General features: G+C 43.0%; 1 protein-coding gene across 2 annotated transcripts in view; it reads right to left on the bottom strand.

Moving 5' to 3' along the window:
* Positions 1–23214, bottom strand: part of LOC115127712 (zinc finger and BTB domain-containing protein 7C-like) — a 30592-nt gene extending 7378 nt beyond the window's left edge. The window contains exon 1 of one of the 2 annotated variants that reach the window (XM_029657331.2): positions 23033–23214. The gene's annotated coding sequence lies outside the window, so the exon portion shown is untranslated. Of the gene's footprint in view, positions 1–4854; positions 5266–23032 lie in introns of those variants that run through there. The other variant, XM_029657339.2, reaches the window with a different exon arrangement.
* Between the last annotated feature and the right edge of the window lie 1884 nt (positions 23215–25098).

Genomic DNA, 25098 nt, shown 5'->3' with positions numbered 1-25098 from the left:
ATGAAATATGAATATTCTTTAGATTAGAGTGAAGTGTTGAATGCTATCCTATGGAGGATCTTGTGAAAACGTGTTAATTCTCTAAGATGTTTACGGTGAGTGCTAAAAATGTTTTTGGCCGTTTTCTCGCCCATTCATGTCCTGTCTATGAATAGAGTTTAAACTTGTAGCTGTCCGCTCCTCAGCGGTTACTGCAGGCATGTGGATAGATACTTTCAGATGGCTTCTTACCACAACCGCATTGTTGACTGGATCCAAATCGTCCACAGCTTCTGTTACGTTACAGTATAAAGCCAGAGTAAATAAGCTATGAGTTAATAATATCCATCTGCAGTCTAAGTCCTGTCTAAGCCGGGACGATGATTTCTTTTTTATTATGCTAATTGTGCTGATCAGTTACCAATTAAACATGTAATATTCTCGATCTTGTTGCTAGGGAACAGTTTCTATGATTATCATACAGAAACAGTATCTATACACAGTGGAAGATACCTATAGAAGAAGACCTAGGTTAGAGACCCCCTCTTTTTACACTGCTGCTCCTCTCTGTTTATCATATATGCATAGTCACTTTAACTATACATTCATGTACATGCTACCTCAATTGGGCCAACCAACCAGTGCTCCCGCACATTGGCTATCTGCATTGTGTCCCGCCACCCACCACCCGCCAACCCCTCTTTTACGCTACTGCTACTCTCTGTTTATCATATATGCAGTCACTTTAAACATATCTGCATGCACATACTACCTCAATCTCTGTATGAACTTGAGTAAAAATTACTTGAAGAAGTAGAAAAATTACAGAAATTCTCCAAATGCCTTTTCTACTTTAAGTGGAATCACATTTCCGGAGCGTTTTGTACGTATAAAAATGATTTTTTTGTCAGTTTTACATTTCAGAAATAATTTAAATAAATACCCGATGAGAGAGAGCGAGAGAGAGAGGGGGGGTGGAGACAGAGAGGGCAAGAGATATAGAGAGCCCAAAAGTTCCCTAACAGGTTGCACAAACATTAACGCTGTGAAGGACTAGGACCCATCCCTGGAAAACCCAGCCAAGTCAAACAATTGGTGCGGAGCTTAGAACAAGAGAGGGGCCAGGGAGGGCCAGGAGGGAGTCCATGGTTGGTCTCCAGAAGTATCCTAAATGGCACCCTATTCCCTATATAGTGCACTGCTTTTGACCAGAGCCATATGGGCCCAGGTCAAAAGTAGTGCTAAGGAATAGGATGCCATTTGGGATGTAGCTATCTCCCCCACCCTGGGACTGACTGTCTGTCTGTCTGTCTGTCTGTCTGTCTGTCTGTCTGTCTGTCTGTCTGTCTGTCTGTCTGTCTGTCTGTCTGTCTGTCTGTCTGTCTGTCTGTCTGTCTGTCTGTCTGTCTGTCTGTCTGTCTGTCTGTCTGTCTGTCTGTCTGTCTGTCTGTCTGTCTGTCTGTCTGTCTGTCTGTCTGTCTGTCTGTCTGTCTGTCTGTCTGTCTGTCTGTCTGTCTGTCTGTCTGTCTGTCTGTCTGTCTGTCTGTCTGTCTGTCTGTCTGTCTGTCTGTCTCTCTCTCTCTCTCTCTCTCTCTCTCTCTCTCTCTCTCTCTCTCTCTCTCTCTCTCTCTCTCTCTCTCTCTCTCTCTCTCTCTCTCTCTCTCTCTCTCTCTCTCTCTCTCTCTCTCTCTCTCTCTCTCTCTCTCTCTCTCTCTCTCTCTCTCTCTCTCTCTCTCTCTCTCTCTCTCTCTCTCTCTCTCTCTCTCTCTCTCTCTCTCTCTCTCTCTCTCTCTCTCTCTCTCTCTCTCTCTCTCTCTCTCTCTCTCTCTCTCTCTCTCTCTCTCTCTCTCTCTCTCTCTCTCTGTCAGGGCTCTCTCTCTCTCTCTCTCTCCAGGGCTAATTACTATGTACTGGAGAGGATCTGAGGAGGATGTGCCACATGGACAGAGAGGGGAGGAGGGCACTGCTTATCCAAAGTAAGGTCCTGGATGGATCACTGTTTCATCACCCTTTCCCTCTCTCCCTCCCCTCAAAACAGTCAGGGTGGGGACTCCACTTGTAAAACTTTGTCAAAGGGCCTGATAAACCCTTATTTTTTTTGTGATTTGCTCTGGCAGTCTCTCCCTGTTCTGTCTGTCAGCCCATGGAAAGACAACTTTGATCCTGTGTTAATACTAAATAGACCCCATAGACCACATCAAAGCTGTTCCACTTTGCTTTGTTAAAGAGTCCCAGATAAAATGCACCTATTAGAAACAATTATGTACAAAAGACTGTCACTATTGGTTTGGATTAAAACATTTATTTTTACTTGATTCAATTCACGGTATATATTTGATAGTGAGCAGGAAGAACTTCTGAGTGTAACCATATGAAGATCAGCAAAGGTAAGTAATTCATTTTATTTCTGACTTGTGTAACTCTTCTGCTTGGCTGGTTATTGCTTGTAATGATTTGTCTGCTGGGCGATGTTCTCAAATAATCGCATGGTATGCTTTCGTCGCCTTTTTGAAATCTAACACCGTGGTTGGATTCACAAGAAGTCCATCTTTAAACCCATGTGTAACACTTGTATGTTTTCTGAATTTTTATAATCAGTATTTCTGTTTTTGAATTTGGCGCTCTGCAATTTCACTGGATGTAGTTCAGGTGTGACGTTACCGTCCTACGTACCCTAGAGGTTAATACACTGCAGAAGGATAAATGGCACAATGAGAGAGCAGGTTGGCCTGTCCACAGCTCCTCTTCTCCGACCCCTCACAGTGAGTGACTATTGCCCACTACCACTTGCCCACCCCAACTCTGTGTCACCACAACCAACACTGTGTCCTTGCTTGCCTCCAGTCCTGTGGTAGGCAGTGTCATCATTAGAGGCTGCCAGGGGCCAGACAGTGGCTAACTAGGGGGCTAACAGTAACACAGCTCTCTCTCTCTCTGTCTCCAACCCCCACACCACCACGTCTGATTAGTGAACCCAGGCCCACCAGGGCCATTGTCTGGGGAAATGCTGATCTGGGGCGGCAGGGTAGCCTAGTGGTTAGAGCGTTAGACTAGTAACCGGAAGGTTGCAAGTTCAAATCCCCGAGCTGACAAGGTAAAAATCTGTCGTTCTGCCCCTGAACAGGCAGTTAACCCACTGTTCCTAGGCCGTCATTGAAAATAAGAATTTGTTCTTAACTGACTTACCTAGTTAAATAAAGGTAAAGCATTCAGAGCCAAACGTACAGCCTATAGTTATTTAAAATGAGTCGTTATGGATAGAAATAGCTCCACTGTCTGGGGGGAACACTAGTTTAGAAAAAACTACACTGACTATAAAATTGGCTATTATTCTACAGTCTGTTGTTTAGAATTAGATGCTTGTCACAGTGTGGCTCTAAAGACCCACACTGTGATATGTACAGATCTTTTCATCATTCAATTAATGATACAGTATACCCATCGATTCTTAAAGAAAATGATGAATGCCATTACTTTGCCACATGTTAAAGAAAATGGCCCTGGTATCTTTATACAAGCTTAAATTGTGATAACATGCCATTTAAATCTGTTACACAGAATGTAGAGGAAAATAATTTCTAACTACTGTCTTGTTCATTATAATAGGGGAAAAGTACACCTGTAACAGTGAGTGATTACATTTAATAGACCAAGATTTAAAAGTAGTGAATTATTGTGGGAGACAAATTATTACCTATAAGCCAATCGTACAGCAGTTTATTATCGGGCCATTACTCAGTCTCCAGGGGAGCCTGAAGGTTCACACCATTATCTAGCTTAGACAGTACAGGTATTGTTTTTGTGGTTTATTAGGTCTCAGAGGTCAACCTTTGGTTTATTGATTCCATTTCGAAACATTCCATTATTGATTCTATTCCAATAACACTTTACAATAAGGTTATCTTTATAAAGGGTTCATAATTAGTTAATTGGCTGGCTATTATTAATTTATAGATACATTATATATCTATAATAAACAGACATGAATTTATATTCTTATGATTACGGGCTGTTCTGTTTTAATTCATGAGTTTAATTTAGACCACTGATGTTTTGAATTAAATTGTTGATGATCCCCAGCAGACTTTATAGTTTGGGAGAATTGTTGGTGTCTTCTTGACAACCACTTTTATCAAGCTCACCACCTCTCCTCATCTCATAGTTTTAGATATTTATGACAAATGAATAATAATAATAATACGTATCAGTAAAAGTCAACCAGATAGCAGATGAGGCGGATACAGACATTTTTCTTACAAAATATATTTTCATTTTCATATTTGCTACTCTGTAAAACGAATCTATACAGCTAATTTTACTTGAACGTCTATTAGTACCCCCAAAATGTTTTAACTAGACAACAAGCAACCATTGTGAAACAAACAAGCCTAATCCTTATATTTTGTAAGCGGATGAGGCAAGAGTTTCATGAGATAATAAACAACAAGAGTGTCACAAACAATAGTCTTCTATACCACAGGTTCTCAATCTGTCAACACTCCAACTTTAACTTTAGTTCAAAAAACATGTATTTTTGTTTCATAAATTACTTCAGAATCAGTAATAAGAGAACTAGTAATGTTTCATGAATTACTGCGGAATCAGTAATAAGAGCACTGCATTTTCATGAGACTGCGTCTCATAGTGCTTCCCAAATAATTCAGTCATCAAATTACCATATCCACACACAGAGCTAAGTCTCTGTCAGAGTACACAAACACATACACACTGAACAGGTGCACTGTGCACATGTACTGTAGCACAGTTAGACTGATACACTGTAAGCACTAAGCAGACACACTCACATAAAATGACACATATAAAGATGAAGAATTTTCAGAATTCCAAACTATAATCCTCATAATCATGGCCTACCTTCTTAATTACTTCCTTTCCTTTTTTTGTTTATTATTCCAAGTCTACCAGTGATGTCCAGTGGCCTGCCACATTGCTTCTTCAGAGTAGAGTACCCAGAGATGACAGTCAGTCCGTCCTTCAGTCAGTCAGTCAGTCAGTCAGTCGGTCAGTCAGTACATTCACAGTCACAACTACCTCGCATCGGATGCCCATTCACAAAAACAGGGAATATCCACGCTTCCAACACCAATACAAAGATAAGGAACTGCTAGTAGAGTGGAACGGTAGAACATCGGAGCGGAGAGAAGTGTGGGTGTCCCTGTCAGGTTTAAACAGGCTGGTGAGCAAAGCAATAGTGGAGTTGAGCGAGAGAAGGCAGGCTTGTCAGATTCACAGTAGGGAGGGAGAGCAGAGCAGCACTACTGCAATGTGGAGATGTCGGGTTTTATAGCAGGGTGGGTAGCTAAAAGATAATAATACCCCAGCCCTCCTCCACAACACAAGTTAAGCACACTATGTAATAAGCTCATGGCTCAGACACCCTCTGATTTAGGTCAGACAAAATTACATTTTTGTTTTCTTACAGTACATTTCAGTATGGAGGGATGGAGGGAGTGGGGTGAAGCTCCTAGGGCTTGTTTAGGGAGAGAGAGGATAAAAAAGAAAGAAGAAAAAACTAAAATATGTATTCTTTTTTTTAAAGACTTCAAACTAGCCACTTAAGAATTCAACCGAGGAGAGATCAGAGATGAAGCGACAACGTTGCTGTTGATGAACAACTTTAAGATTTAAGATTAAAACCAAAAAACGAATGTTTTATTTGGTCGAATTGGACATGATACAGTACAGTATTGTAGCCCTTCAATGGCCTAAATTTAAACTCGGACAAATGTCTGCCATTCGATTCTTTCACACACTTAAAGGATATTGCTTACTTGTAGCTCCGTTTTTACCACAAACTCAGTCTGAGCTCAGTGTTGGCTGGGAGACAGACTGCTAATCTGAGTTTATAATCTGGAGCAGCTCTCCATTCTATTCTTTAACAACCTGTCTGTTTCCTGTTGATTCATGTCTAGTCAAATGTTGCTGCACCTGAATGTCTTGGATGGTTTTTACAATTTGTAATAATATTCTATTTTATTTTTATAAAAATAGAGATACATTTGTACAAGACTAAATCCAAAATAAAAACAAACCATTTGAATTTAGATATCGACAGTATATCTAATCAATTATTTGACCTCTTGTTTGACTTCCTGTATATGATTCAAACTGAAGTTAGAAGGTTTGAAGGATCAGAGAGGAGAGGTGACAGATTCTTCTGTTTGAGTCAGTGATCACAGCAGTGGGAGTATATTATACAGCTCCCTCTGTCTGTAGAGGTCGAAGACAGCCTCTTTAGACCAGGGTGTTTACATAGAACAGAAAGGAGAAACAGAGAAAAGATGTGGTCGCCCTCATCTTCAATTTAGAAAAGGAAATGATCAGTCTGGCATGTGGACTTTGATAGGCGGGTGAGAGAGAGAGAGAGAGAGAGAGAGAGAGAGAGAGAGAGAGAGAGAGAGCTAGAGGCACTGAGAAAAAAACAACCATTTGCTCAGAGGGGTGGGCTCTCCTATGAACTTTAAGCTTTAAGACAATGAAAGCAGTTTTTTCTAGGTTTTATAACAATGAACCCAGTGTCTATGGCATCACAGCCAGTACTAACAGAACAATGTAAATCTCTCATCCTCTCCCAATGTTTCCCGACTCACATGACAGGACACTTTCACAGGATAGCTTCTGTTACTGACAGTCTGGCCCATTGGGACACTACGGATTTCCTACATGACATTAACACTATTGCTTATTTTGTAATGCTCAGCATAATAGCAGTTTGCACTGGGTCAGTTCTTGAAGTCACAGAAAATGTTCAAATGTGGTATTTGGCATAGCAGAGTAAATCTTATTAAACAAGCATGTATTGGTTAAATCAAATAAACTTCTATAAAATGCTCTTGCCAAAACCTAGATGGTTCTGACATGTTTAAAGTGAATGGTTGTGTTATTGTAGGAGTAAGCATGTGTTATGTTAGTATTTGGCTGCTCACAAGTTTCTTCACATTCTGTAGTATGATAGACTTGTACTCATGCTTATAGGCCAACATCCCCTAGGGAGTATGTAGCGAGACCACAGCCTTATTCTTGGTGGTTGCAGTGTTTCGTAGTTGGCGAGAATTTAAGTATACTGAGATGGAGGTTGGTATATATAAACAGGGAAGCCACTAAATGTTAGCAGACCAGCCAGCCGGCTAGACAAGCAACGATCACAACCTATTCAGGCAGGTCCGTAGCTACATATGATGACACAGGTCCGGACCTCTGTATTTTTTGCATGTATTTCTACTCAGGGTGTCAACTTATTGTTGAGAGTTAGAATAGTAGAATCCACAAGGTGTAATTTAGAAACTTGGTTGTGCATCAGCAACATACTCTTGTTATATGTCACTCGCTGACATTCACTCAATTAGCCCATGTAGGCTAAACATTTTTAGATTGGTAAATGAGTGTAGTTAGTCTAGCCAGCTATCGAAACTTGTAGTAACCTAATCATGGCAGAATTACCGACCCGGCATGCAGACCCGGCACCACGAACTCTTCGACCCGGCAGCCATCACTCCCTGACCTTACCGACCTGGCACACCTTGACCTCCTGAGTGCCCCATTTGATTTTGTTAATCACTCTCACTCAGATACATAATAACATGGCATAAGTCATGGCAAAATGTGTAGAAGTTCTGTAAAGGAAACGTATTTATTTAACTTTTGTTACGAAGAAAATCCACTCAATTCCAAAACGTTTTGCATGTTAACAGTAAGGTTTTTAAGATATTGGACTTTCAAGAAGCAATGTGTCACCGGCCACATCACCATGACAACGCAAAATGGGAATAATCCCTAAAACTCAGACACTGGCTACAATCCTTATCTAAATGCTTTGTCTGCTGTTGTCATATAAACTCTATGCAGGTTCACTGTAATATACTGTAAATGTATAGGTATATAGGCACAATGTATAAGTGCAATAATCATGCTGTATGTACAGGTGAAGTCGGAAGTTTACATACACCCTAGCCAAATACATTTAAATTCAGTTTTTCACAATTCTTGACATTTAATCCTAGAAAATTCCCTGTTTTAGGTCAGTTAGGATCACCACTTTATTTAAAGAATGTGAAATGTAAGCATAATAGTAGAGAGAATGATTTGTTTAAGCTTTTATTTCTTTCATCACATTCCCAGTGGGTCAGAAGTTTACATACACTCAACTCGTATTTGGTACCATTGCCTTTAAATTGTTTAACTTGGGTCAAACATTTTGGGTAGCCTTTCACAAGTTTCCCACAATAAGTTGGGTGTATTTTGGCCCATTCCTCCTGACAGAGCTGGTGTAACTGAGTCAGGTTTGTAGGCCTCCTTGTGCCACAACTTTGGAAGTACAACCATTATGCCACAACTTTGGAAGTATGCTTGGGGTCATTGCCCATTTGAAAGACCCATTTGCGACCAATCTTTAACTTCCTGATTGATATCTTGAGATGTTGCTTCAATATATCCACATACCTTTCCTTTCTCATGAAGCCATTTATTTTGTGAAGTGCACCAGTCCCTCCTGCAGCAAAGCACCCCCACAACATGATGTTGCCACCCCATGCTTCATGGTTGGGATGGTGTTCTTCGGCTTGCAAGCCTCCCCCTTTTCCACCAAACATTTTTAAAAATTCATCAGCCCAAAGGACATTTCTCCAAAAAGTAAGATCTTTGTCCCCTTGTGCAGTTGCGAACCGTGGTCTGGCTTTATTATGGCGGTTTTGGAGCAGTGGCTTCTTCCTTGCTGAGCGGCCTTTCAGGTTATGTCGATATAGGACTCGTTTTACTGTAGATATATATATACTTTTGTATATCAGCATCTTCACAAGGTCCTTTGCTGTTGTTTGGGATTGATTTGCACTATTTGCACCAAAGTACGTTCATCTCTAGGAGACAGAATGCGTCTCTTTCCTGAGCGGTGTGACGGCTGTGTGGTCCCATGGTGTTTACACTTGTGTACTATTGTTTGTAAAGATGATTGTGGTACCTTCAGGCGTTTGGAAATTGCTCCTAAGGATGAACCAGACCTGTGGAGGTCTACAATTTATTTTTCTGAGGTCTTGGCTGATTTCTTCTGATTTTACCATGATGTCAAGCAAAGAGGCACTGAATAGGCCTTGAAAGGCCTTGAAATACATCCACAGGTACACCTCCAATTGACTCAAATTATGTCAATTAGCCTATCAGAATCTTCTAAAGCTATGACATCATTTTCTGGAATTTTCCAAGCTGTTAAAATGCACAGTCAACTTAGTGTATGTAAACTTCTGGCCCCCTGGAATTGTGATACAATGAATTATAAATGAAATAATCCGTCTGTAAACAATTGTTGGAAAAATGACTTGTCTCGTGCACAAAGTAGATGTCCTAACCGACTTGGCAAAACTATAGTTTGTCAACAAGAAATTTGTGGAGTGGTTGAAAAATGAATTTTAATGACTCCAACCTAAGTGTATGTAAACTTCCGATGTTAACTGTAGATTTTAAAGACAAATAATTCCAATACTTCAAACTAAAGTTATTGTTGTCATAATCACTTACTTTAGAAAAATGTTAAAAGGTCCAATGCAGCTGTTTTTATCTCAATATCAAATAATATCTCTTCTTGTTGGTCTATTAACTAATTTACTGTATGGTGCTGTCATGATGGAAAGTCCAAAATTCCATTCCAGCAAAACAGGCGGACATTTCAGACTGTCTTTGCAAACAGCTCTTACATTAAAAGTGCATTATCCTAATTTTAACAATTTCACAGTATTATTCCAACCTCATAGTGTGGAAATATATAAAACACAGAAAAATCCAGTTTTTGACTGCATTGGGCCTTTAACACTAAAACGGTTTATTTCCGTAAAGGACGTAGCCCAGTGTTTTACCCAAAAGGCTCAAACTTTTCTGATTCCATCAACGCAGGCCGGCCCCTGTGTCGTAACCCTTTCTTGTAGTCAATGACCAAAAGCGCCCTATTTGGCATCATGGGTGGAATGTTAATAATATTTTTCATAATTTCAATATTAATTTTTAAAAAAAATTACGATGAAAATACGGTGTTTCTATGTCAGACAGTATTGTTAGATTTCAGTGTTCTGTGATGTGGTAGAAAGTGTAATATTGGGATGCAATAGATTTCAACTCTATGCCTGAAATGGTACAGGTGTCTCCTTCTTTTTAAGCCCATAACCATGTGTGAGGTGTATACTTTTGTTTCAAAGCAGTTTTGAATCACTTGATGGTTTAATTTCAGTTTGCAACAAATAATGCAAACCATTTGTATACACTACCGTTCAAAGTTTGGGATCACTTGAAAGAAAAGCACATTTTATGTCCATTAAAACAACATCAAATTGATCAGAAATACAGTGTAGACATGGTTAATGTTGTAAATGACTATTGTAGCGGGAAATGGCAGATTTTGAATGGAAAATCTACATAGGCGTACAGAGGCCCATTATCCGCAACCATCACTCCTGTGTTCCAATGGCACGTTGTGTTAGCATTTTAGAAGGCTAATTGATCATTAGAAAACCCTTTTCTAATAAAACTGGCCTTCTTTAGACTAGTTGAGTATCTGGAGCATCAACATTTGTGGGTTCGATTACAGGCCAGAATGTCCAGAAACAAAGTAGTTTCTTCTGAAACTTGTCAGTCTATTCTTGTTCTGAGAAATGAAGGCTATTCCATGCGAGAAATTGCCAAGAAAGTGAAGATCGCGTACAACGCTGTGTACTACTCCCTTCACAGAACAGCACAAACTGGCTTGAACCAGAATAGAAAGAGGAATGGGAGGCCCCGGTGCACAACTGAGGAAGGGGACAAGTACATTAGAGTGTCTAGTTTGAGAAACAGATGCCTCACAAGTCGTCAACTGGCAGCTTCATTAAATAGTACTCGCAAAACACCAGTCTCAATGTCAACAGTGAAGAGGCAACTCCGGGATGCTGGCCTTCCAGACAGAGTTCCTCTGTGCAGTGTCTGTGTTCTTTTTCTTGATCTTTTGTTTTTATTGGCCAGTCTGAGATATTTATTTTTCTTTTCAACTCTGCCTAGAAGGCCAGCAGAGGGGCTAATGACCTTGGGGACGGGGAAAGGGCCGATGAACCGAAGGGACAGTTTACGAGACTACTCCCGGAGGCGCAGATCCCGGGTGGACAGCCTTACCTTCTGCCCGAGACGATACCGGGAAGCCGGGGTCCGATGGCGATCTGCTTGTCATCAATACCTGGAGGTGTTCTTGAGGAGAGCTGATGACCCAATGAGGGTCTATGGGCAGTCCATGAATCCGGAAGACCTTGAGGTGGGCCGTCTCCTTGGCAGAGGGTAGTTTGGGGAGAGGAATGAAGTGGGCAGCTTTGGAGAACCAATCCACCATGGTCAAGATGGCAGTGTTGCCATCAGATGGGGGAAGACCCGTGACAAAGTCCAGGGAGATGTGGGACCAGGTATGGTGGGGGACAGGCAGAGGTTGGAGAAGACCAGCCGGAGCTTGCTGAGGAGTCTTGTTCTGTGCACAAACTGAGCAAGCGGCGTCGAATGAGGACAAATCCGAGACTATGGTAGGCCACCAAAAGCGTTGTCGAACAAAGGCCAGGGTCTGACGGGTGTCCTAGTGGCAGACCAGCCTGGAGGAGTGGGCCCACTCCAGGACGTCGGAGCGGTCGGTGTCAGTAATGAACATGCGGTTATCAATGCTGCACCTAATGGACCTGCTTCCCTATCCCCCAGCTGAGTGCTGTCGCAAGGCATGAGGTGTGAAGGATGTTCTTGGGTTCAGGGGTAGTAGATGTGGGGCTATAACAGTGGGACAGGGCATCTGGCTTGACATTCTTGGATCCCGGCCGGTACGAGAGGGAGAAGTTGAACCATGTGAACAGCAGGGCCCATCTGGCTTGCCTTGAGTTGAGGCGCTTGGCAGTGCAGAAATACTCCAGGTTCTTGTGGTCAGTCCACACGATGAACGGATGTTCTGCCCTCTCCAGCCAGTGCCTCCATTCCTTCAACGCTTTCTTCACCGCCTTCACAAACAGCTGACGAACTGGTTCAACATGTCACGGAGAACATCCTTCACCAGAGCTTGTAACATAGCAGGGGCATGGTGAGGCCAAAGGGCATGACCAGATACTCGTAGTGGCCACTGCCTGTGTTGAAGGCAGTCTTCCACTCGTCCCCCTCTCGTATCCACATCAGGTGGTAGGCATTCCGTAGATCCAGCTTGGGAAACACAGTGGCCCCCTGAAGCGGCTCAAAGGCCGAGGAGATGAGTTGTAGCAGGTAACGGTTCTTAACCGTAATGTCGCTGAGTCTCCGGTAGTCAATGCACGGGCTTTTTCTCCATGAAGAAGAAGCCGGCGGGAGAGGAAGAGGGATGGATAAATCCAGCAGCTAGGGAGTCCCCAATGTAGGTGTCCATAGCCTTGGTCTCCAGTCCCGATAGAGAGTACAGACGTACCCGGGGCAGCGTGGAGCTAGGGAGAATGTAAATCCCGCAGTCATAGGGTCGGTGTAGTGGAAGTGACATGGCCCGGGCCTTGCTGAACACCCCCCGGAGGTTCTGGTGCTCCGCGGGAATGGCGGAGAGGTCACGGGCACCTTCCGAGCTCCCAGGAATACATCCCGGGTCAGGTTGTGCTGACTTCATTCAATGGGCGTGGCAGAACGGGCTCCATCCCATAATGGCACCAATAAACCAGTTAATGAGGGAATTGTGTCGTTGGAGCCAGGAGACTCCCAATACCATGGGAATCAGAGGGGACTTGATGGGCAGGCACTGGATAGCCTCGCTCTGGTTCCCTGACACCCGTAGGTGGATGGGAATGGTGTAGTGGGTGAGTGTGGATGTTCAGCTCGGATGCCAGGGTGGCATCCAACAAACTCTCGTCAGGACCAGATTCAATGAGAAACCGGAGAGATTTGGACTGGTCTCTCCACAGCAGAATGGCATGAAAAGGGGTGCGAGCAGGGGATGCAGGAACGTTCTCCATATGGCCCACCAGATTCCTTGATCCTACCGGTGAGCCTGGCTTCTAGGACAAGAGGACATGAAATGACCAAGAGTCCCGCAATACAGACAACTCTTCATGACGATCCTGTATTGCCATTCCGCTGGCGACAGCTCAGCTCTGCCTAGTGGCATAGGCTCAGGAAGCGGTGTCTCGGCAGTCTTCGGCAGCCCTCGGGGGAGGTCTGGAAGCCTCGGATCCTCTCGGCAATTAGACCGTCGGGAGCTTCTGCGTTGACTCCGAGGCAAGATGGGATCCCTGGGTGTGCGAGCGAAATCCAATTTCCTCTCCCTCCGTCATTCCCGTAATCTCCCATCGATACGGATGGCCAAAGTGATGAGGGAATCGAGCTACGTAGGTAACTCCCGGACTGCAAGCTGGTCCTTGACCTCCTATTAGGCGCTGTGCAGGAACATATCGAACAGCGCCTCTTGATTCCAGGCACTCTCCGCTGTCAACTTGCGAAAATCCACCGCCACAGCTACACTGAGGGAGTCCTGCCGATGCTGGATTAGCTTTCGGGCGGCCTCACGCCCAGAGAACGGGGCTTCAAAGACCTTCCTCACTTCTCCCACAAACCCCTCCAGACTAGCGCATATGGCCGGCTGTTGTTCCCACACGGCGGTGGCCCAGGTGAGAGCCCTCCCGGATATCAGCGTGATGAGGTAGGCTATCTTGGAGGGCTGAAGAGGGCTAGAGGGTAAGAAAAAGAGAGGCTGGGAAAAACCAGGAGCTGACAGGACAAACACCGGTAAGCTTGACAAACAAGACGAACTGGCAACAGACAAACAGAGAACACAAGTATATATACACAGGGGATTATGGAGAAAATGGGCGACACCTGGAGGGGGGTGGAGACAGGAGTGATGGTTGCTGATAATGTACGCCTATGTAAATATTCCATAAAATATCAGCTGTTTCCAGCTACAATAGTCATTTACAACATGTCTACACTGTATTTCTGATCAATTTTATGTTATTTTAATGGACAAAAAAATTGCTTTTCTTTCAAAAACAAGGACATTTCTAAGTCACCCCAGACGTTTGAACTGTAGTGTATATACGCCTCACTCTCAGATAAAAAAGTAGCACTGCAAGGTTTTACACAGACAAATGTGACAAATAATACCTTTTATAATAAAGAACTATTCAAAGGAATCATCTGTGACATCAATATACAGTACAAGTCAAAGGTTTAGACACACCTACTCATTCAAGGGTTTTTCTTTATTTTTTATTATTTTCGGCATTGTAGGATAATAGTGAAGACATCAATACTATGAAATAACACATATGGTATCATGTAGTAACCAAAAAAGCATTAAACAAAATCAAAATATATTTGAGATTTTTCAAAGTAGCCACCCTTTGCTTTGCACACATAGTCAGAGTGAATTGGCGATATGTTAACTGGATAGCAGATGTTCAAGTTCTCGCTAGCTAACCAAATGACACCTGCATCTCTAGCAGTGCATAGCCACCGATAATCTATATGAGGGAGAAAAGTAATTCACTCACCAACTCCTCCATTGACATGACATGATTCCTCCTAGCAGCTAAATAACTATCGTTAGGCTACGTGTTTTAAGCTTGCTAAATAAATAGATATGCTAGCATATTAGCCACATTATGACTGACTTGTGATCCTTGCCCTTGCAAATTTGATTGCATTTACATTCCTAGCCTTAGTTACATTCATCTGTTTTTGTAATTTTGACTGATATTATGATTGTCTGTTTGTTTCATATCTGCAAAGTAGTTAAAACGCGGTAATTTCCACGTTAAGAACACCTTTCTACGCTTCGAGGCCCTCAGAACAGCCTCAATTCATGGACTCAGTTATGTCAAGTTGGCTGGATGTCCTTTGAGTGATGGACCATTCTTGTTACACATGGGAAACTGTTGAGCGTAAAAAAAAACAGCAGCGTTGCAGTTCTTGACACCAACTGGTGAGCCTGGCACCTACTACCATAGCCCGTTCAAAGGCATTTAAATATTTGTATTGTCCATTCACCCTCTGAATGGCAGACATGCTGTACATAATCCATGTCTCAATAGTCTCAAGGCTTAAAAATCCTTCTTTTAACCTTCATCTACACTGATTGGAGTGGATTTAACAAGTGACATCAATAAGGGATCATAGCTTTCACTTGGATTCACCTGGTCAGTCATGGAAAGAGAAAGTATTCTTAATGTTTTGTACACTCAGTGTATAGTGTTTCGTGGCAAACCCCATTTTAATACACATCTAAAATCTATTAATTTAAAATCTGAGAACTTGAATATTTTACAGATGTGTAAAAAATTGCAAAAATGCACTGAAGGGGGAAAAATGTTGTGTATATGTGACTTGATTGAACCATATTATTGGGTAAATGTGCAGTGATTGGTTGAAATTGTAAGTCCTCTTTTTGTACTGCGGTGATGGATCATTATAATATAATATTGCGATGATTTGACTGTTTTATGCAGAAATAGTGCAGGGATTGGTGAAATTTGCAAGCCCCAGCATAATATGAGGGGAATTGTCAATTTCGCAAAAGACAATTTACAATCAAAGAAATGCGGAATCCTGGAAAGACTGAACATTGTACCATCAGTGTTGGATTTCCATATTACATACATAATGTTATCAAATGTCAACTTCTCTGCAATTCTATCACTAGACAGTTCCCATGCTGTAAGGGGTTATTAACTACTGGTCTATCTCAGTTTGACTTGTCTTACAGGGTTCGTTGTGCAGTCTGTTCTCACTCAGCTCAGGAGCAGGAGGCAGGAGACTGGGTCTGAGTAAGTGTTGGGCACTGGTGTACCTGTTTGCTGCCACCCGCTGAGTTCACAGCATGACAGCTCAACCAGAGAACTCATCACTCATCGCTCCATATCTCTTACCCATGAGGAGGGGCTGGCAGAAAGGCACAGTCTAAAGTTAGTTAGGCAAACAGAGCTTTCTCGATCTCGATCATCAACAACTTTAACTGATTTCAAGGGAGATAAGGCCTTTAGACCAATAAGGTAATTCAACAACTGTATGTTTCTGCTGACTTGTAGGGGTTTGTGCTGTTTTGTGGGTAAGAGTAGACTAACCCAGAGTCTAGTCATTTTACCATTCCCCGTCCAATCCACCCACCTGCCACAACCCCCACTCTTCACCCTATGCCTCTTGTTGTCTGAAGGACAAGGTTGCTGTGGGAAAGAAGCTGCAGGCAGCTGCCGAGGCAGTGGAGGTACCCCCACATTTCAGCTCTGCCAGATATTATGCCCATTGTAGATAGACCCACTCTCATCTTCCACCAGCCAGGCAGACCTCCTTATTAAAAAACATCTCCAAGGACAGCACACAGACAAACTTGCACACAGACACACACACACTTCAACAAGGTCAATATACAGCTCACCTCCGAGCAGCCCACCATTCAGGGTGAGTTGAGGTTCAGAGCTTTTTCTGCTGACATAATGTATCTATTTCTGCTCTGAATTCCTCTTGTTTTGTCTGTTTCTGAACATCCTAATCTGGACGGGAGGCTTCTGCCAGAGGGGAGGCACTGGCGCGTACATACAGACTGTACATGCTCTTGAGAGACATTCTGTAAGACAGCATCTATTCACAACCATGATAAAGCATAGCCAGCCAGAAAGAGGTGGCACTACCTTGGCTGGATTATTTCACAGGTGGTCGCAGTTGCATAAAAGCATTTATGTAGAAGTGTGTGTGTGTTTACACTGTGTGTGTCTGTGAGCTTGGGTGCGTGTATGTGTGTGTGTGTATGTGTGTGAGGACATCTCCCGGCGCTGTTAGTGATAACGTGGGGGAGGCAATGCTGAGGCATGGAGGGAGAGGAGAGGAGAGGAGAGGAGAGGAGAGGAGAGGAGAGGAGAGGAGAGGAGAGGAGAGGAGGGACAGGAGAGTAGGGAGAACCTCTGTCTGCCCTGGGGCTCTCTGGCACCTCCTAATTAAAAGCAGCCAGGCTGCAGGGCAAGGGAGACAGATGGCTGTCACACCAAGGCACACACACAACTATGGAACATACACACAGAGACAGGTACACACATACAGAAAGAAAGACATAGACAGACAGACAAAAGAATATGAATACACAGCTGCACAGATTTACACACACACATACACACAGACATCCATGCATGTACAAGCATACGCACATAGTGCCCCCCCCCCCGCACACACACTCTAAAACAAGCATTCCCACATACAGTATGCCTTCAGTTGCTTTTGGTCTATCAGTTACTGTACTGTACTGGATCGTCTTGTACATTACTGGATCTATCTTCAGACCATGTCCTCTCTGAGCATGGGAATGTACAGTAATGTGCTTTCATGAACCACACAAGCTGCTGTGTGTCTGGGTTGGGTGGGTGGATCAATGCAGCCATCCGAAGTACAGCACGCTACAGAGTAATGCTAACCCACACACTCATGTATTCTTTAAACTGCCATCCCCTACCCGCATAACACAGGTGGGTGGACCCACTTCTTCAACCCAGATCTTTGAAAGACATTACGAAATTAATGTGGTCTAAATTTCTGTTTCTGTTCTGTCCCTGGACAAAAAGAGAAATAAATAAATGTCTCTAATCTTAACATTCTACATCTGTTGTTGTCTTGTTAATTCACTTTGAGTTAATTTGGCTTGATCGTCTGAGTCGTGCCTGTGAAGGTATTTGTGTAATTTAGTGGAGGGAGGAAAGCTAGTAGAGGTGGAAAGTGAGCTCTGCTCAAGGGGTTGCCAGTGGTTACAAGGACTATTTTTGATGAGCTCGGTTGGCCTCACAGGAAACACCTACATAACTAACTCTCAAGGACGTACAGTATCACTATCACGTCAGATACAGAATGCTTTGTGTTTCAAGACAATAAAGGAGACATTTAAGAAGATCTTTAGATGTCATGTCATATATATTTGGAGTTTGAAATTCTACTGCAGTTAAAATTATTATAAGTAGTTTACTGTATATGTCAATGCCGATCTAAAGCCAATACGATTATTTTTACCATACTATAACGACAGTCTTGGTTCACAGTTGTCTATTACCAAGTACAATCTTAGATGCATTTATCATTGGGGAAAAGACAGGGTTAGTTGAGGACAATCTCAAGTTATTGATTAGTAGAGAGAGAGCGAGAGAGAGAGAGGGGGAAGGGAAAGAGAAAGAAAGAAGGAGAGACCTCTGGGTGTGTGAGTGCATACCTGAAGGTTTAAGAAAGGCGTTTGTTCGTGAGTAACACAAAGTACACAAATCCCCCAAACTTGCTTTTTTGGCACGGATCAGGCCTCCCACCCACGATACCCTCTTACAAGCCTCCTCCCACCCTCTATTAAAGCTGCTCTGCGATGGCTGTTTACACACACACACACACACACACACACACACACACACACACACACACACACACACACAACCTGTGTCCACACTATGGTGGAGGAGGAGGATGGTACTCACACATACGCTCACTATCACACACTCACACAGTGCAGAGATGGGACAGTGGTAGGCCTACGGGAGCCCGTCTCTCTTCCCATACTGCATTACTCTTATTCTACCATGCAACTATTCCAGTGGGGCAAAAAAGTATTTAGTCAGCCACCAATTGTGCAAGTTCTCCCACTTAAAAAAGATGAGAGAGGCCTGTAATTTTCATCATATGACAGACAAAAAAATTAAAAACTATGACAGACAAAATCAGAAAAAAAATCAGAAAATCACATTGTAGGATTTTTAATGAATTTATTTGCAAATTATGGTGGAAAATAAGTATTTGGTCAATAACAAAAGTTTATCTCAATACTTTGTTATATACCCTTTGTTGGCAATGACCGAGGTCAAACGTTTTCTGTAAGTCTTCACAAGGTTTTCACACACTGTTGCTGGTATTTTGGCCCATTCCTTCATGCATATCTCCTCTAGAGCAGTGATGTTTTGGGGCTGTTGCTGGGCAACACGGACTTTCAACTCCCTCCAAAGATTTTCTATAGATTAAAAAAAAAAAAAAAAACTTTTTCTCCCCAATTTTTGTGGTATCCAATTGTTTTAGTAGCTACAATCTTGTCTCATTGCTGCAACTCCCGTACAGGCTCGGGAGAGACGAAGGTTGAGAGTCATGCATCCTCCGATCCACAACCCAACCAAGCCGCACTGCTTTTTAACACAGCGCGAATCCGACCCGGAAGCCAGCCGCACCAATGTGTTGGAGGAAACACCGTGCACCTGGCAACCTTGGTTAGCGCACACTGCCCCCGGCCCGCCACAGGAGTCACTGGTGCGTGATGAGACAAGGACATCCCTACCGGCCAAGCCCTCCCTAACCCGGACGATGCTAGGCCAATTGTGCATCGCCCCACGGACCTCCCGGTCAGTTACAACAGAGCCTGGGAGCGAACCCAGAGTCTCTGATGGCACAGCTGGCGCTGCAGTACAGTGCCCTTAACCACTGCGCCACCCGGGAGGACGCAAAGATTTTCTATGGGGAGATCTGAGATCTGAGATCTGAGTTGAGATCTGGAGACTGGCTAGGCCACTCCAGGACCTTGAAATGCTTCTTACGAAGCCACTCCTTCGTTGCCCGGGCAGTGTGTTTGGGATCATTGTCATGCTGAAAGACCCAGCCACGTTTCATCTTCAATGCCCTTGCTGATGGAAGGAGGTTTTCACTCAAAATCTCACGATACATGGCCCCATTCATTCTTTCCTTTACACGGATCAGTCGTCCTGGTCCCTTTGCAGAAAAACAGCCCCAAAGCATGATGTTTCCACCCCCATGCTTCACAGTAGGTATGGTGTTCTTTGGATGCAACTCAGCATTCTTTGTCCTCCAAACACGACGAGTTGAGTTTTTACCAAAAAGTTATATTTTGGTTTCATCTGACCATATGACATTCTCCCAATCTTCTTCTGGATCATCCAAATGCTCTCTAGCAAACTTCAGACGGGCCTGGACATGTACTGGCTTAAGCAGGGGGACACACCTGGCACTGCAGGATTTGAGTCCCTGGCGGCGTAGTGTGTTACTGATGGTAGGCTTTGTTATTTTGGTCCCAGCTCTCTGCAGGTCATTAGGTCCCCCCATGTGGTTCTGGGATTTTTGCTCACCTGTCTTGTGATCATTTTGACCCCACGGGGTGAGATCTTACGTGGAGCCCCAGATCGAGGGAGATTATCAGTGGTCTTGTATGTCTTCCATTTCCTAATAATTGCTCCCACAGTTGATTTCTTCAAACCAAGCTGCTTACCTATTGCAGATTCAGTCTTCCCAACCTGGTGCAGGTCTACAATTTTGTTTCTGGTGTCCTTTGACTGCTCTTTGGTCTTGGCCATAGTGGAGTTTGGAGTGTGACTGTTTGAGGTTGTGGACAGGTGTCTTTTATACTGATAACAAGTTCAAACAGGTGCCATTAATACAGGTAACGAGTGGAGGACAGAGGAGCCTCTTAAAGAAGAAGTTACAGGTCTGTGAGAGCCAGAAATCTTGCTTGTTTGTAGGTGACCAAATACTTATTTTCCACCATAATTTGCAAATAAATTCATTAAAAATCGTACAATGTGATTTTCTGGATTTTTTCCCCTCATTTTGTCTGTCGTAGTTGAGGTGTACCTATGATGAAAATTACAGGCCTCTCTCATCTTTGTAAGTGGGAGAACTTGCACAATTGGTGGCTGACTTAATACTTTTTTGTCCCACTGTATGTGCCATTTACAGTACAGGGCTTGACACAAACTGCTTCAGCCACTTGTCCTTTAGACAAGTAGGACAGATTGTTTACTTGTCCGAAAGCTAAAGTCACTTGTCCAAAAATTTATAAAAAGGGTAAAAAAGGTGACTGAAAATTGTGTCACAAAATAACCTTCATTATTATCACTGGTATTGACTATGGAAGGCTGCTGGTCTCTGATCCCATATATTGTATCTCCTGACATTCTGACCTTGAGTAAGGCACTTAACCCCCTATAAAGTAAAATACTGCACTGATAGGCTACTGTAAAAAAAAAACAGTGTGCTCTGTCAAACCTTAATCTGGAGAGCTACTGGGTGTGCAGGCTCGTTATACAACTCTGCTCAAACACAGCAGAGTCAGCTTTTCAAGGTCCTGTTGTGCAGCTGATTTTTTTTGGTGTGTTTGAGCAGGTCTGGAGCAAAAGCTTGCACACCCAGTAGCTCTCCTGGAATCTCCTGAATGAGTGTTGGTTGCTCTGCAACATTATAATTACAACCAAATACTTTTTATTGTCTTTATGAAATAATTCCCTCATTCAATAAACCAGGGAACAAATGGCTAAGGTGGATGAAGTAGCTAACTAATATGTTTATCTATTTGTAAGGTTATGACAGCATAAGTGTTACTTGTAAATTAGGCTACTTTAAGAATATGTTTTAACTTTGTAACTATTGAATAGATGAGTATCCTAGCCAATTTTGAGTGCTTGAAAGACGGTTTTACAACTGGAGTGTGCAGCATTGGTTTCATCAACTGTGCACCTGTATCAACTGAGTGTTGGCCATTTGCGGTTATACATGAGTACATTACTTTTCCATGATTTTCATTGCTGACCAAACATTTTATATAACTGGGCAAACAACGTCCTAGAAATTGTTATCAACAAATGTGCAAATGCGTCTCGCTTTGATCCAATAACGCATCTTGCGACTGAATGATTGAAAGATCGCTTGTGCCTGTCAATGCAGGCCTACAATAATTATACTCTGATATGCTGTGCAGAGATTGGGAGGATAGTGACAAAAACATTGCATCCGGAGGACACTTTGATCCAATTCTGATCCAATTCTGATCCAATTCTGATCGGAGAAGCCTAATTGTGTGGCATTGTGATTTTCTGCGTGATAGTTTTTTACTTGCCACGGGCAAGAGGACAAGGATTAATGTCTAGTCCTGCAGTAAACACTAACCGACTGAACATGAAGAGACTTGACATGATAGTAAAAATATTGTGATTTTGAGTCACAGCACCAGGGGAGTATGAGAGAAAGAGGCAGTGCCATTACCATGTGTGATGTTGGCACCACACTCACTCTAGAGTCTATATACTGAATGCCTGGGCATTGTGTTGTACTGCCTGTTGCATTCCCACACACCACACTATAGCTGTGCAAATAGAGGGAGGGAGGCTATTCCCAAAATGTTTGTGAACAAGCCAGTGTAAAAGTATCCAGTATGCCATAACAAAAGACTGCACGCAAGCACCCACCCACCCACTCACTGCTTTTGGGAGAGTGTGATGGTCCACTTTTGATTCACACCTTATATAACCATATATAGATATCTCTGGCCTTGACAATTGTGAGCAGGTTGGATTCTATCTGTTTCTGGGCAATGAGAGTTTTCTTTTATATAAAATCTGTTCATTTTATGTCATGGACACAAAACTCCAACTGTATAGAATGTTTTCCTGAAATAACATTTTGAATAAATATTTCCAAATTGGTATCCTGTCATTGTCTTAACGCAGTGTGTTACATATTCTTAAAACCATTCAAGTATTACATTGCTGATGCTCTTGGGGAAGTGTAACGACAATAAGAAAATGTCATGCCAGGTTATTATGTTACACAAAAAGACATTCATGTGCATGATTTAATTGTGTAATTATTAAGTCATTACATAAATAACACACACAGTGCCAGATTTAGTGCATTGCAATCTATTCAAAAAGTCCTCATCATTTGAATGGCTTCCTAAATACAGTGAGACTTTTTTAGCAAAGTTGTTCAAGTCTCTCCCAGCCTCTCCTTTTACTAGAAAGTCACACTTTGGAAACATTTTGAACTGATTGAAATGCACTCACTCTGTCAGTGTGTAGGAAAGGATTAGTGACTTGATACTGAGGCAAAGCACATAGTAGATGAGTCTGTATGCAGTGCAGACTCTATAATGTACAGTATGTAACTAACCCTGAGGGTATACCATGCATGACATATGAATATTGAATAGCCCTACAATCTCTCCACTAGAAATCTTGACTAATGAGTCTGTGAGAACTAATTTTAAAAAAACACAAGACTGAAATGAGAAGAAAAAAACAGAAATAGAGTTACTGACCTTTTAACAAAGACAGGTGTTTTGTATTTCAGTTTCTTCTTCTCACTCTACTCTCGGTCCCTGTCTGTCAGGAAGCAGAGTCCTGTCCTCTGTGGCAGGCATGCAAAAGTGAGAGAGAGATATATATAGAGAGAGAGAGTGAGTAAGAGACGACAGAAGAGCTCAAATTTGCACTGAAGGTGTGTCAGCTTCGGCAGGGAGAGGAAAATTAACCTTACCACCAAACTGTTACATAAAAGACAAAACAAAAGTGCACACCCACCCAACAACCAACACCCCTCCCTCCCTCTAAACCAAAAGTATTTGGCAGCATACCCCACATGTCCACCTGTGCTGTGCTGAGGGGAGTGACACACTCACAGGCAAAACTTGGTAACTAACCTGCTCCTTGGCTAGGGCTCACACATTACCTGCATGGGGCTTGGGCTGGGGCTGGGGCTATAACTGGTTTTTGGTTTGGGATTTGGGCTATGGAACTGGGACTGTGACTTGGGCTTTTACAGTATCATCTTGAACTGGGTCTAGAACTAGGACTGAGCTTGGGTTTGGCTGTTGGAATTGATGCTGGGGCTGGGGCATTAACCTCTTAACAGAGATGGCAAGGCCTCAAGACAATACCTTTGTCACCAGGTAATAAGCTATATAATTACAAAAGTAAAGAACAGACAATGAGATAAGTGGACTATCTACCTCAGTGTGTTGGGTCAAGGTGTGTGCTGTGGTGTGGTGGGCTATCTGAGAGTGTGTGTGTGAGTGTGTGTGTGTGTGTTGGGTGTGGGTTGGTACCTGCCTGGTAGCACGTAAGAACACACACGTCATTGTGAAGGCTCTATAGAAACATAATGAGAATATAATAATGTGTGATCAGTGATGTCAATGCCAACTATAGACCTATTGTATACAAACAGGTAACTGCCAAAATAAAGGAAACATTTGAGTAAATGAGGGATAGAAAGTATATTGAAAGCAGGTGATTACACACAGGTGTAGTTCCTGAGTTAATTAAGGTTCTCAAAAGTGTATAGGGGGTTTAAAGGGTGTGTGTGTGTGTGTTTCAGTCAGCAGATCTCAACCAAATTAATCACTCATGGAGATAGTAATATTATTTTTATATATTTTTACCTCTTTTTCTGATATCCAATTGGTAGTTACAGTCATGTCCTATCGCTGCAACTCCTGTACGGACTCAGGAGAGGTAAAGGTCCTCCGAAACACAACCCCGCCAAGCCTCACTGCTTCTTGACACACTGCTGGAAGCCAGACACACCAATGTGTCGGAGGAAACACAGTACAGCTGGTGATCGAAGTGCATGCACCCGGACCCCAGAGTGTGATTGGACAAGGACATCCTAGCCCGCCAAACCCTCCCCTAACCAGGACGATGCTGGGCCAATTGTACGCCGTCTCATGGCGACACAGCACGGGATCAAACCCGGATCTGTAGTACCGCCTCTAGCACTGCGATGCAGTGCCTTAGACTGCTGCACCACTCGGCAGGCCACTCATGGGAGATTCTGGAACAGCGCCTGAAATATCGTTTTCCACCACCATCAACAAAACACCAAATTATGGAATTTCTCGTGGAAGTCTGGTGTCGCTTCCCTCAATAGAGTTCCAGACACTTGTAGAATCGATGCAAGGTGTATTTAAGCTGTTCTGGCAATTCGTGGTGACCAACGCCCTGTTAAAAGGTCCAATGCAGCTGTTTTTATCTCAATATCAAATCATTTCTGAGTATCAATTAAGACCTTACTGTGATTGTTTTTATTTAAAATTGTAAAAAAGACACAAGCTTCTTAGCAAAGAGACATTTCTCAAGCAAGAATGAGTCTGAGCCTGGCCTTAGTGGGGAGGACAAAACTGAAAACGAACTTATTGGCGGAGCGGTTTGGCCTCGACCGGGAGTCGCATTGGGCGGTGCACAATTGGCCCAGGGCTTTACTTGGCTCAATCCGCTCTAGAGACTCCTTGTGGCGGGCCGGGTGCCTGCAGGTTGACTTCCATCGTGAGTTGAACAGTGTTTCCTCTGACACATTGGTGCAGCTGGCTTCCGGGTTAAGCCGGCA

This window comes from Oncorhynchus nerka, linkage group LG4 (assembly GCF_034236695.1).
Source record: "Oncorhynchus nerka isolate Pitt River linkage group LG4, Oner_Uvic_2.0, whole genome shotgun sequence".
Classification (NCBI taxonomy): Eukaryota; Metazoa; Chordata; class Actinopteri; order Salmoniformes; family Salmonidae; genus Oncorhynchus; species Oncorhynchus nerka.
The sequence above is the reverse complement of the archived record's forward strand: the minus strand, read 5'-3'. Positions and strand labels throughout refer to the sequence as shown.